This window comes from Odocoileus virginianus, chromosome 9 (assembly GCF_023699985.2).
Source record: "Odocoileus virginianus isolate 20LAN1187 ecotype Illinois chromosome 9, Ovbor_1.2, whole genome shotgun sequence".
Taxonomy (NCBI): domain Eukaryota; kingdom Metazoa; phylum Chordata; class Mammalia; order Artiodactyla; family Cervidae; genus Odocoileus; species Odocoileus virginianus.
In genome coordinates this window covers 55,431,135-55,442,950 of record NC_069682.1, presented here as the reverse complement: position 1 = coordinate 55,442,950, position 11,816 = coordinate 55,431,135, and positions in this window count along the sequence as shown.

Below are 11,816 nucleotides of genomic sequence, written 5' to 3'. Positions count from 1 at the left end.
ATCCTGTGTGCCACAACTAAGACCCAGTACAGCCAAATACATAAATATATTAAAAAAAGAGGGGGATGGAAGTCCCACCTCGTTGAAGCCAAGGTGGCAGACGAGAAATACCCTATGACAGCAGTCCCCCTGAAGACAGAACCGACCATGTGGCAGCTCCTCACAAGACTGCCTGACTCCCCATGCTCCCTAAGACCCAGGAGTTTCACCAAGGCTTAGGTCAGCTGTAGTCAAACCTTGCCTGCATGGTCTAGGTGGATATGTGCAAGGTTGTCAGGGCACCAATACAGAGCATTTCCCCTAAAAGAGCCCTCCCCAGAGAACAAGAAATACAAGAACCCTATAAGATTTTCGAGGGTGAGGTGAGAAGAGCTGTGGGCAGGGAGGAGGGAGTCCTGGGTTCTAGATTTGGCATTGCCAGTGACTTGCTGTGTCACTTGGGTAAGTTCTTCCCCCTCTCTGAGCTTCTGTAAAGACAAAGGGTTTGTCTAGATGATCTTCAAGGGCTGGGAAGGCTTTCAGTTCAGTTCAGTCACTCAGTCGTGTCCGACTCTTTGCGACCCCGTGAACCGCTGCACACCAGGCCTCCCTGTCCATCACCAACTCCTGGAGTCCACCCAAACCCATGTCCATTGAGTCGGTGATGCCATCCAACCATCTCATCCTCTGTCGTCCCCTTCTCCTCCTGCCCTCAATCTTTCCCAGCATCAGGGGCTTTTCAAATGAGTTAGCTCTTTGTATCAAGTGGCCAAAGTATTGGAGTTTCAGCTTCAACATCAGTCCCTCCAATGAACACCCAGGACTGATCTCCTTTAGGATGGACTGGTTGGATCTCCTTGCAGTCCAAGGGGCTCTCAAAAGTCTTCTCCAGCTACACAGTTCAGAAGAATCTATTTTTCGGTACTCAGCTTTCTTTATAGTCCAACTCTCACATCCATACATGACTACTGGAAAAACCATAGCCTTGACTAGACGGACCTTTGTTGGCAAAGTAATGTCTCTGCTTTTTAATATGCTGTCTAGGTTGGTCATAACTTTCCTTCCAAGGAGTAAGCGTCTTTTAATTTCATGGCTGCAATCACCATCTGCAGTGACTTTGCAGCCCAGAAAAATAAAGTCAGCCACTGTTTCCACTGTTTCTCCATCTATTTGCCTTGAAGTGATCGGACTGCATGCCATGATCTTAGTTTTCTGAATGTTGAGCTTTAAGCCAACTTTTTCACTCTCCTCTTTCACTTTCATCAAGAGGCTCTTTAGTTCTTCACTTTTTGCCATAAGGGTGATGTCATCTGCATATCTGAGATTATTGATATTTCTCCTGGCAATCTTGATTCCAGCTTGTGCTTCTTCCAGCCCAGCGTTTCTCATGATGTATTCTGCATAGAAGTTAGATAAGCAGAGTGACAATATACAGCCTTGACATACTCCTTTTCCTATTTGGAACCAGTCTGTTGTTCCATGTCCAGTCCTAACTGTTGCTTCCTGACCTGCATACAGGTTTCTCAAGAGGCAGGTCAGGTGGTCTGGTATGCCCATCTCTTTCAGAATTTTCCACAGTTTATTGTGATCCACATAGTCAAAGGCTTTGGCATAGTCAATAGAGCAGCAATAGATGTTTTTCTGAAACTCTCTTGCTTTTTCGATGATCCAGCAGATGTTGGCAATTTGATCTCTGGTTCCTCTGCCTTTTCTAAAACCAGCTTGAACATCTGGAAGTTCATAGTTCATGTATTGCTGAAGCCTGGCTTGGAGAATTTTAAGCATTACTTTACTGGCGTGTGAGATGAGTGCAATTGTGCATTTGAGCATTGTTTGGCATCACCTTTCTTTGGGATTGGAATGAAAACTGACCTTTTCCAGTCCTGTGGCCACTGCTGAGTTTTCCAAATTTGCTGGCATATTGAGTGCAGCACTTTCACAGCGTCATCTTTCAGGATTTTAAATAGCTCAACTGGTATTCCATCACCTTCACTAGCTTTGTTCATAGTGATGCTTCCTAAAGCCCACTTGACTTCACATTCCAGGATCTGTCTAGGCTGTCTAGGTTGGTCATAACTTTCCTTCCAAGGAGTAAGCGTCTTTTAATTTCATGGCTGCAATCACCATGTGCAGTGATTTTGGAGCCCAGAAAAATAAAGTCAGCCACTGTTTCCACTGTTTCCCCATCTATTTGCCATGAAGTGATCGGACCGGATGCTGTGATCTTAGTTTTCTGAATGTTGAGCTTTAAGCCAACTTTTTCACTCTCCTCTTTCACTTTCATCAAGAGGCTCTTTAGTTCTTCTTCACTTTCTGCCACAAGGGTCATGTCATCTGCCTATCTGAGGTTACTGATATTTCTCCCGGCAATCTTGATTCCAGCTTGTGCTTCCTCCAGCCCAGTGTTTCTCATGATGTACTCTGCATATAAGTTAAATAAGCAGGGTGACAATATACAGCCTTGACGTACTCCTTTTCTTTTTTTTTTTTACCCTTTTTTTAAATTTTATTTATTTTTTTTTTAAATTTTTTTTCCATTTATTTTTATTAGTTGGAGGCTAATTACTTTACATCATTACAGTAGTTTTTGTCATACATTGAAATGAATTAGCCATGGATTTACATGTATTCCCCATCCCGGTCCCCCCTCCCACCTCCCTCTCCACCCGATCCCTCTGGGTCTTCCCAGTGCACCAGGCCCGAGCACTTGTCTCATGCACCCAACCTGGGCTGGTGATCTGTTTCACCCTAGATAATATACATGTTTCAATGCTGTTCTCTTGAAACATCCCACCTTCGCCTTCTCCCAGAGTCCACAAGTCAGTTCTATACATCTGAGTCTCTTTTTCTGTTTTGCATATAGGGTTATCGTTACCATCTTTCTAAATTCCATATATATGTGTTAGTATACTGTAATGGTCTTTATCTTTCTGGCTTACTTTGCTCTGTATAATGGGCTCCAGTTTCATCCATCTCAGTAGAACTGATTCAAATGAATTCTTTTTAATGGCTGAGTAATATTCCATGGTGTATATGTACCACAGCTTCCTCATCCATTTGTCTGCTGATGGGCATCTGGGTTGCTTCCATGTCCTGGCTATTATAAACAGTGCTGCGATGAACATTGGGGTGCATGTGTCTCTTTCAGATCTGGTTTCCTTGGTGTGTATGCCCAGAAGTGGGATTGCTGGGTCATATGGCAGTTCTATTTCCAGCTTTTTAAGAAATCTCCACACTGTTTTCCATAGTGGCTGTACTAATTTGTGTAAGAGGGTTCCCTTTTCTCCACACCCTCTCCAGCATTTATTGCTTGTAGACTTTTGGATAGCAGCCATCCTGACTGGCGTATAATGGTACCTCATTGTGGTTTTGATTTGCATTTCTCTGATAATGAGTGATGTTGAGCATCTTTTCATGTGTTTGTTAGCCATCTGTATGTCTTCCTTGGAGAAATGTCTGTTGAGTTCTTTGGCCCATTTTTTGATTGGGTCATTTATTTTTCTGGAGTTGAGCTGGAGGAGTTGCTTGTATATTTTTGAGATTAATCCTTTGTCTGTTGCTTCGTTTGCTATTATTTTCTCCCAATCTGAGGGCTGTCTTTTCACCTTGCTTATAGTTTCCTTTGTTGTGCAAAAGCTTTTAAGTTTCATTAGGTCCCATTTGTTTATTTTTGCTTTTATTTCTAAAATTCTGGGACGTGGGTCATAGAGGATCCTGCTGTGATTTACCAGAAAATTACTAGAGCTAATCAATGAATACAGTAAAGTTGCAGGATATAAAATTAACACACAGAAATCTCTTGCATTCCTATACACTAACAATGAGAAAACAGAAAGAGAAATTAAGGAAACAATACCATTCACCATTGCAACAAAAAGAATAAAATACTTAGGAGTATATTTACCTAAAGAAACAAAAGACCTATACATAGAAAACTATAAAACACTGATGAAAGAAATCAAAGAGGACACAAACAGATAGAGAAATATACCGTGTTCATGGATTGGAAGAATTAATATTGTCAAAATGGCTATACTACCCAAAGCAATCTATAGATTCAATGCAATCCCTATCAAACTACCAACGGTATTTTTCACAGAACTAGAACAAATAATTTCACAATTTGTATGGAAATACAAAAAACCTCGAATAGCCAAAGTAATCTTCAGAAAGAAGAATGGAATGGAGGAATCAATCTGCCTGACTTCAGACTCAACTACAAAGCCACAGTCATCAAGACAGGATGGTACTGGCACAAAGACAGAAATATAGATCAATGGAACAGAATAGAAAGCCCAGAGATAAATCCACGAACCTATGGTCACCTTATCTTCGACAAAGGAGGCAAGGATATACAATGGAAAAAAGATAACCTCTTTAACAAGTGGTGCTGGGAAAACTGGTCAACCACCTGTAAAAGAATGAAACTAGAACACTTTCTAACACCATACACAAAAATAAACTCAAAATGGATTAAAGATCTAAATGTAAGACCAGAAACTATCAAACTCCTAGAGGAGAACAAAGGCAAAACACTCTCCGACGTACTCCTTTTCCTATTTGGAACCAGTCTGTTGTTCCATGTCCAGTTCTGATGGGAAGGCTTTAATGATCTCTGATTTCAGAACAGTGCCTGACACATAGTAGAGGCTTAAACATGAGTTGTTGAATGTATGGCAAAGGGAAATTCACAGTGCAGATTCATAATGTAATCACTCTGAGATCTGTGCTGTTAAGACTCGGTTGTTTTTCAGTCACTCAGTTGTGTCTGACTCTTCGCCTCCCCATGGGCTGCAGCACGCCAGGCTTCCCTGTTCTTCACTATCTCCCAGAGTTTGATCAAACTCATGTCCATTGAAATGGTGATGCCATCCAACCATCTCATCCTCTGTCACTCCCTTGTCCTCCTAACTTCAATCTTTCCCAGCATCAGGGTCTTTTCCAATGAATCAGGTCTTTGCATTAGGAGGCCAAAGTGTTGGAGCTTCAGCATCAGTTCCCCAATGTATATTGAGGGTTGATTTCCTTTAGGATTGACTGGTTTGATCTCCTTGCTGTCCAAGGGACTCTCTAGAGTCTTCTCCAGCACCACATGTTCAAAAGCATCAATTCTTTGGTGCTCAGCCTTCTTTATGGTTCAGCTCTCACATCTGTACATGACTACTGGAAACACCATAACTTTGACTATACAGACCTTTGTTAGCAAAGTGATGTCTCTGATTTTTAATACACTATTTAGGTTTGTTGTAGCTTTTCTTCCTAGGAGCAAGCATCTTTTAATATCGTGGTTGCTGTCACCATCTGCAGTGATTTGGGAGCCTGAGAAAATAAAACCTGTCACTTCATTTGCCATGAAGTGATGGGACTGGATGCCATGATCTTTGTTTTTTTTTTTAAATGTTGAGTTTTAGGCCAACTCTTTCATCCTCATCAAGAAGCTCTTTATTTCCTAGTCCTCAGTCACATCCGACTATTTGCAATCCCACAGACTATAGCCCAGTAGGCTCCTCTGTCCGTGGAATTCTCCTGGAGTGGGTAGCCATTCCCTTCTCCAAGGGCTCTTCCCAACTCAGGAATAGAAGCCAGATCTCCTGCATTGCAGGCAGATTCTTTACCATCTGAGCCACCAGGGAATCCCATTTTAAGCCAACTTCTTCACTCCCCTCTTTCATCCTTACCAAGAGGCTCTTTAGTTCCTCTTTGCTTTCTGCCATTAAAGTCATACTATCTGCATATCTGAGATTGTTGATATTTCTCCCAGCAATCTTGATTCCAGCTTGTGATTCATTCAACCCTGCATTTCACATGATGTACTCTGCATAGAAGTTAAATAAGCAGGGTGACAGTATACAGCTTTGACATACTCCTTTCCCAATTTGGAACCAGTCTGTTGTTCCATGTCCAGTTTTAACTGTTGCTTCTTATCCTGCATGCAAGTTTCTCAGGAGACAGGTAAGATGGTGTCTGATATTCCCATCTCTTTCAGAATTTTCCACAGTTTGTTGTGACCCACATAGTCAAAGGCTTCAGTATAGTCAAAGAAGCAGAGTTGTTTTTTTTTTTTTTAATCCCTTGCTTTTTCTATGAAGCAGCAGATGTTGGCAATTTGATCTCTGGTTCCCCTGCTTTTTCTAAATCCAGCTTGTCCATCTGGAAGTGCGCAGCTCAAAATTCCAAGGTTAAAAAAAAACAGTATAACAGAAGTCTTCTTACCCATCTGACCACCACAATTAGCATTTGGTGTGTCTTTCCAGTATGTTTGTGGTGTCTATACAGATACAAGCAAATACATATTTATATAGATTTATTATATGTGGGAGGAAGTGAAGGAAACCACAGTATGTCATTCCAAAATGTGCCTCTTTGACATGAAAATTATTTTATACTGAAAACAAGAAGCAGAAAACCTCTGCCTTTTCTACCCCTAAAGGCAGGATATAAATTCTTTTATTAGAGACAGACATTTCAACCTAGAGATGACACCAGAGGAATCTACAAACAAACCTTCTATTAGTTTCCTCCTGTATTTACCTTCCCACAATCTGCCATCTTTGGAAGCCTAAGAAGCTTTACTTTGTCCTGTCATTTTTCTACAGATTTATTGTTCCTTGTTGAAGATGCTATATAAACTAGAATTCTAACCTGCCACTTTTGAGTTAATTTTTACTTGATTTCTCCTTTATGATGTGCACTGTACATGTTAATAACCTGTTTTTTGTAATCTATACTCCATGTTTTTCTTTCTTCTCTCCCTAATGGGGTTGGGGTGAGGATCATGGGTTAATACTTGTGCAGTGCTAAGAACAGTGCCTGGCACATGTAAGCCCTATTCTTGGAAATCACTTATCAGGTATGTTGGAGAGCATCCATTTTCATGCATGAGCACTCATTCCTTATAAATGACTACATTGTATTCACTGTGTGAATGTGCCATAATTTACTTAACTATCTGGTTAAATTCATTTAGAATCTGATATTACAAAGACTGGTTCAAAGAGATTCATTCATTCAAGTGTACATGCCTCACTTGGCTCCTAGCATGAACCACATGCTTTGGGACTTCCCGGTCTTTGCACCTTCTGCTTCCTTTTCCTGGCACAGTCTTCATCAGCTCTCTGACCACTTGGATGAATACTGTACAACATCCAGCTCTCAGCTCCAAAGTCCTCTTGAGAAAGGCTCTCTGACTTCCTGACAGGCCACATCTGCCTGGGACAAGCTCCTGGGGTCCGTCTTGCCCCTCACCTTCCTCTGTGTCCTTTAGTGACTGACTCTTTCCCCTGAAGACTGTGCATAGGGGTGTGACCCTCGAGGAACCCCACCATGCACCCTTGGGCCTGGCACTGAGCTTGTGTCTACCAATCCTTGTTAACTGATGGATACCTACCATGGGCTAGAATTCTCTCACTTGTTTAATCTCCTAACTCTGCAAAGAGACTTGAATTTTAGAAAATGCCATTTCCTTGTGCTCAAAATCTCAGGTGCTTTTGTGAACCTGAGCGCTGTTAGCAAGTGGAGGCCTGAGGTCACAGCTTATCTAGTTTCTCCCCTGATTCAGGTAACAGCAAACACTTGATGCATGTGTGCCTTATACAGGTTATTTGATTTCTCACAGTAAACTTCTGAGGCAGGTATGATTATTGTCGTCTGTTAGCAATGAGGATATTAAGGCTCAGAGAGAGGATCGAGCCAGTAAGGAGTATGGTAATATTCAAATTCAAGACCAGCTCAGGACATTGGCACTTTATCTCTTGGTCACTTCTACTTGTGCTCTTGGGGCTTCAGGGATTGGTTTAGATAATTGTTTGGCCTTTGTGATAACTCTCACCCCTCTTCACCTCAAATTTCCCCACCACTTGCAACTTTAGATCTCTGTCATCTGGCTGGTGAGCAGAGAGTGTTCATATGGGGCCAGAGTCTCTCTTGAATTATGACTGCCACTGGGGATTTGGGGACCTGTTTGGCCTGCCTGGAAGGAAAGCTGTCCCGTCTCCATGGGGTCAAGTGATCCCACCTGCTAAGAGCCTTTGGTGTCTCTGCTGACTGGGGCCTTGCCCTCCAAGTTCCTGGTTGAAAATCTTCCAGAAACGCACAAATCCCTGGCCTGGGGAGGGAGGTTGCAAGCTGTCTTGCCATCTCATCAGTCTGAAATCTTTGGATAAACTCCATCATCTTCGGGGAGTTGAGGTGTCCCAAACCTGCCCTGGAGGCAGAGTTGTCAATACCAACAGTACTGGCTAATCTGGGGGCCCATGAGTTCACAGGTTTGGGAAACAGTGTTCCTAGCAATACAGTAATTGCTACAATACAGAAATTCTGCTGAGAGCCAATTTTATAGATGGGAAAACTGCAGAGCAGAGGGAGTTGAATCAGGAAGGGGTTAGCCCCAGGGCTCTGGAGTCCATTCTTGGTCTCCTCAGCCCTCTCTCGTCCCATGGGCCTGAAGGGGAACTTAGTGTTGCCCCTCAGTAGGGACAAGCTACAGTCTCTGGCACTGGCTCCTTCCCAGAGCCCAGGGATTAGTTGGGCTAATGTCATTCCAGATCTACCTGCCCCATACCTTCACACATCCTTTGGGTTTGTCTCTAGAGGAAGGAAAACTCTTTACCTCCTTGTCAGTGAACCAACCCCTGGTCATCCTTCACAGCCCAGCTCAAGGGTGCCCTCCCCTGAGAAGCCCTCCTTGATTTCCCCGGCCCCTCTCCCCACCTGTCCCGACTGGGGACCTGTTCCTTCCACTGCTGTCCCTGGGCCTGCATTTCTCGCAGAAGTAGATCCTAATGGTCCAGAGCTGTAGCTTTGGAGTCAGGTGGCTGGGAATTCAAATCTTGGTTCTTCTACCTGGAATATGACTTCAGCCAAATTCCTTCACTGAGCTAGGTAGGCCTCAGAACCTTCCTCCACAAAATGGGCTAACTATGGTAACTTCAGGTTGTTACCAAACTACATGAAGTAAGGTACACATAAGACCTGGCACAAAGTTAGTGTTTAAATTATGGCGGCTGCTATTAACATCAGTAGAAGCTAAAGAACTAAGATGGGCATTGAGGATCTCAGGTGCTCACTGTGAAGGTAATTGGCCCTTAATAACCTTCCTAATCCAACCCAGGTGGCAGGGAAATGCTGGGGGCATTCCCTTACACCATGCTCCCCCCACCCCCTTCTTGGCAGTTGAAGCTATGATTGCCCTTTAGAATGATGCCCCCCTGTGGCTGAATAGGAACCTGCTTTCGGAGCCAGTTGATGGGGAGGTCATATTTCCATTTCACATGTTCATCCAACCAGTTATTTGTTGAGAACCTACTGTGTCAGGCACTGTGCCACCAGGTTGTCAGGGTACATGAGTGAAGAAACAATCCCCCTGCTTCAGGGAGCTTATAATCTAGTGGAGGGACAAGGGAAATAGAATTTATGATACATCAGAAGTCAGAGAATAAAGCAGGACAGAAGGATACAGTGATAGGTAGGGGCCAGGTCCTATAGGGCTCTTCGGGCTTTTAGTAATGAGTTTCTAGGGCTAATGGGGAGCTCCTGAGGGCTTTAAAGATGTGGTGGGCTTTAATGGATGTAGTGACCCTGTGTGAACAGATCGTCAGGGGCAAGAACAGGGTGACCAGAAGGAAGTCACTGCAGTTGTTGATGTGAGAGGTGGACGGTGGGCCCCGGAGATTGCCGGGGAGGGATGACAAGTGGCTGGATTTGGGATGCATTTGCAGTAGAACCTGGAGGACTTACTGAGGACTTACGTGGGGTGAGGCATGAGGCCACTGAAAGAGACAGGTGCAGGCACATGACAGAGGAGTTTACTCAGACTGGGACCCAGGCTGGACACTAGAAGCCTACAATGTTTGCTGCTCTGCTTCCTTGGCCTGGCCTGAGACGAGAGTGGATATACAAGGGGGTGGTGGGAGAACATGGTCACAGCCCTCGACAAGGGAGCAAAGTCCATTTTAAAGAAAGAAGATAACCTTTTACTTGACCCTGGGAAAAGTTCTGGCAGCAGTTCCCCCGTAAAATATAGATAGAGGGAGCAACAGGGAACTCACATTTCTGCACCAACTTCTTCCCCCAATGAACTCAAAGTCAACTTTAAAGGGTTCCTGGCTGGGATTTGTTGTTGTTCAGTCATTAAGTCATGTCTGAGTCTGCGAACCCATGAACTCCAGCACACCAGACTTCCCTGTCCTTCACAATCTCCCAGAGTTTGCTCAAATTCATATCCATTGAATCAGTGACGCCATCCAAACATCTCATCCTGTCATCCCCTTCTCCTCTTGCCCTCAATCTTTTCCAGCATCAGGGTCTTTTCCAATGAGTCGGCTCTTTGCATCACATCAGGTGGCCGAAGTATTGGAGCTTCAGCTCCAGCCCCAGTCCTTCCAATGATGGGCACATTTTATACAGTGGGCAGGCATGGGAAGGGGCCCTGCAGCTCAGAAGGGCACTTTCTCAATGCCACCCAAAGCCATCTCCTGAGGAAGCAACCAGATGTGTCCCACACTGTACTTACAGGGTTGTTTAGCAGTGTGGTTCACAAAATCAAACAAGAACAACACACATGTCCCACAGTAGAGGTGAATTTAATATGCACTCATTAGGGCATCATCGTAACTTGCATTTTTCACTCAGTGATGAACTTGGGATATCCTTCAATTAGGATATATCCTATATGTTGCATTATGTCCTTGGTCAGACCTACTTAGGGCTTCGCAGGTGGTGCTAGTGGTAAAGAACTCCCCTGCCAATGCAGATGTAAGAGATGTAGGTTCAATCCCTGGGTCGGGAAGATCCCCTGGAGGAGGGCATGGTAACTCACTCCACTGTTCTTGTCTGGGGAATCCCAGAACCTGGACTATGGTCCATAGGGTTGCAAAGAGTCGGACACAACTGAAGTGACTTAGCATGCACACAGACCTGTTTAACGCCCACTCAACAGCCAATTTTGGGGATGATCCAAAATGCCTCAATTGAGAACAACTGCCCTGACTTCAGAAACCCCAGAACCAATGGCTGTAGAGTATCTCCCTATGAAACGTCTATCAAGTGGATGAACCTTTTCATCTGTGCCACCAGAAGAAAAATTAGGGCTGAAAATATCCTTTTGTGGCCTTGAACTGGACTAGTGTGATCCCTGACGGTGTGGTTGGCAGTCCCTTTGACCTAGGGCCGCTGGCCTGCACTGTGGTGGCTGCGAACAGTTAAGTCCAATTCCAGAGCTGGGTGGGAACCCAGGGCCTTTGTAGACTCTTCTAGAGGATGCAGGTTATGTTTTCATGCTCTGTTCTGGCGTGTGCTAATTAACGTAAGTTGAAACCCTGAAGAGGGGAGGGCTGAGTGTATGTACACACGGCTGGAGTGTATGTGTATGGGGCACGGTGTTTGAGCGAAGGCCTTAGGGACAGACAGGCCTTAACACTTACCGGCCGTGTGGCCTGGACTTTAGGTTTTGGCACTGTACAATGGGATTCTTGTGCGGCACTGAAGTACTTCCTATGGTTGCTGTCATTATACTTCTTCAGAGCAATCCATTAGAAAGTACAAACTCCACTGTCCTCATTTTGGTTTTTAATGGTCAAGCTGACAATAATTTCCAGTTTCTCTAGACCAGCATTTGGTTTCTTTTCTCTCCGCCTGCAGCCCTGCCCCAACTGCCTCTCTGGGATCAGAAGTACCAACTCCCTTTCTCAGGATAGGTCTGGATTGGGAACCGAGGGCCTCCCTCAACTCTGAGGACCAGCACTGTTAGCTCTTGGCTCACTGCAGGGGGTGAAACAGAAAAGAGAAAGTGACAGCTGATGACTGCTTTGAAACAGACTGAGCCATATTATAATTTGAAA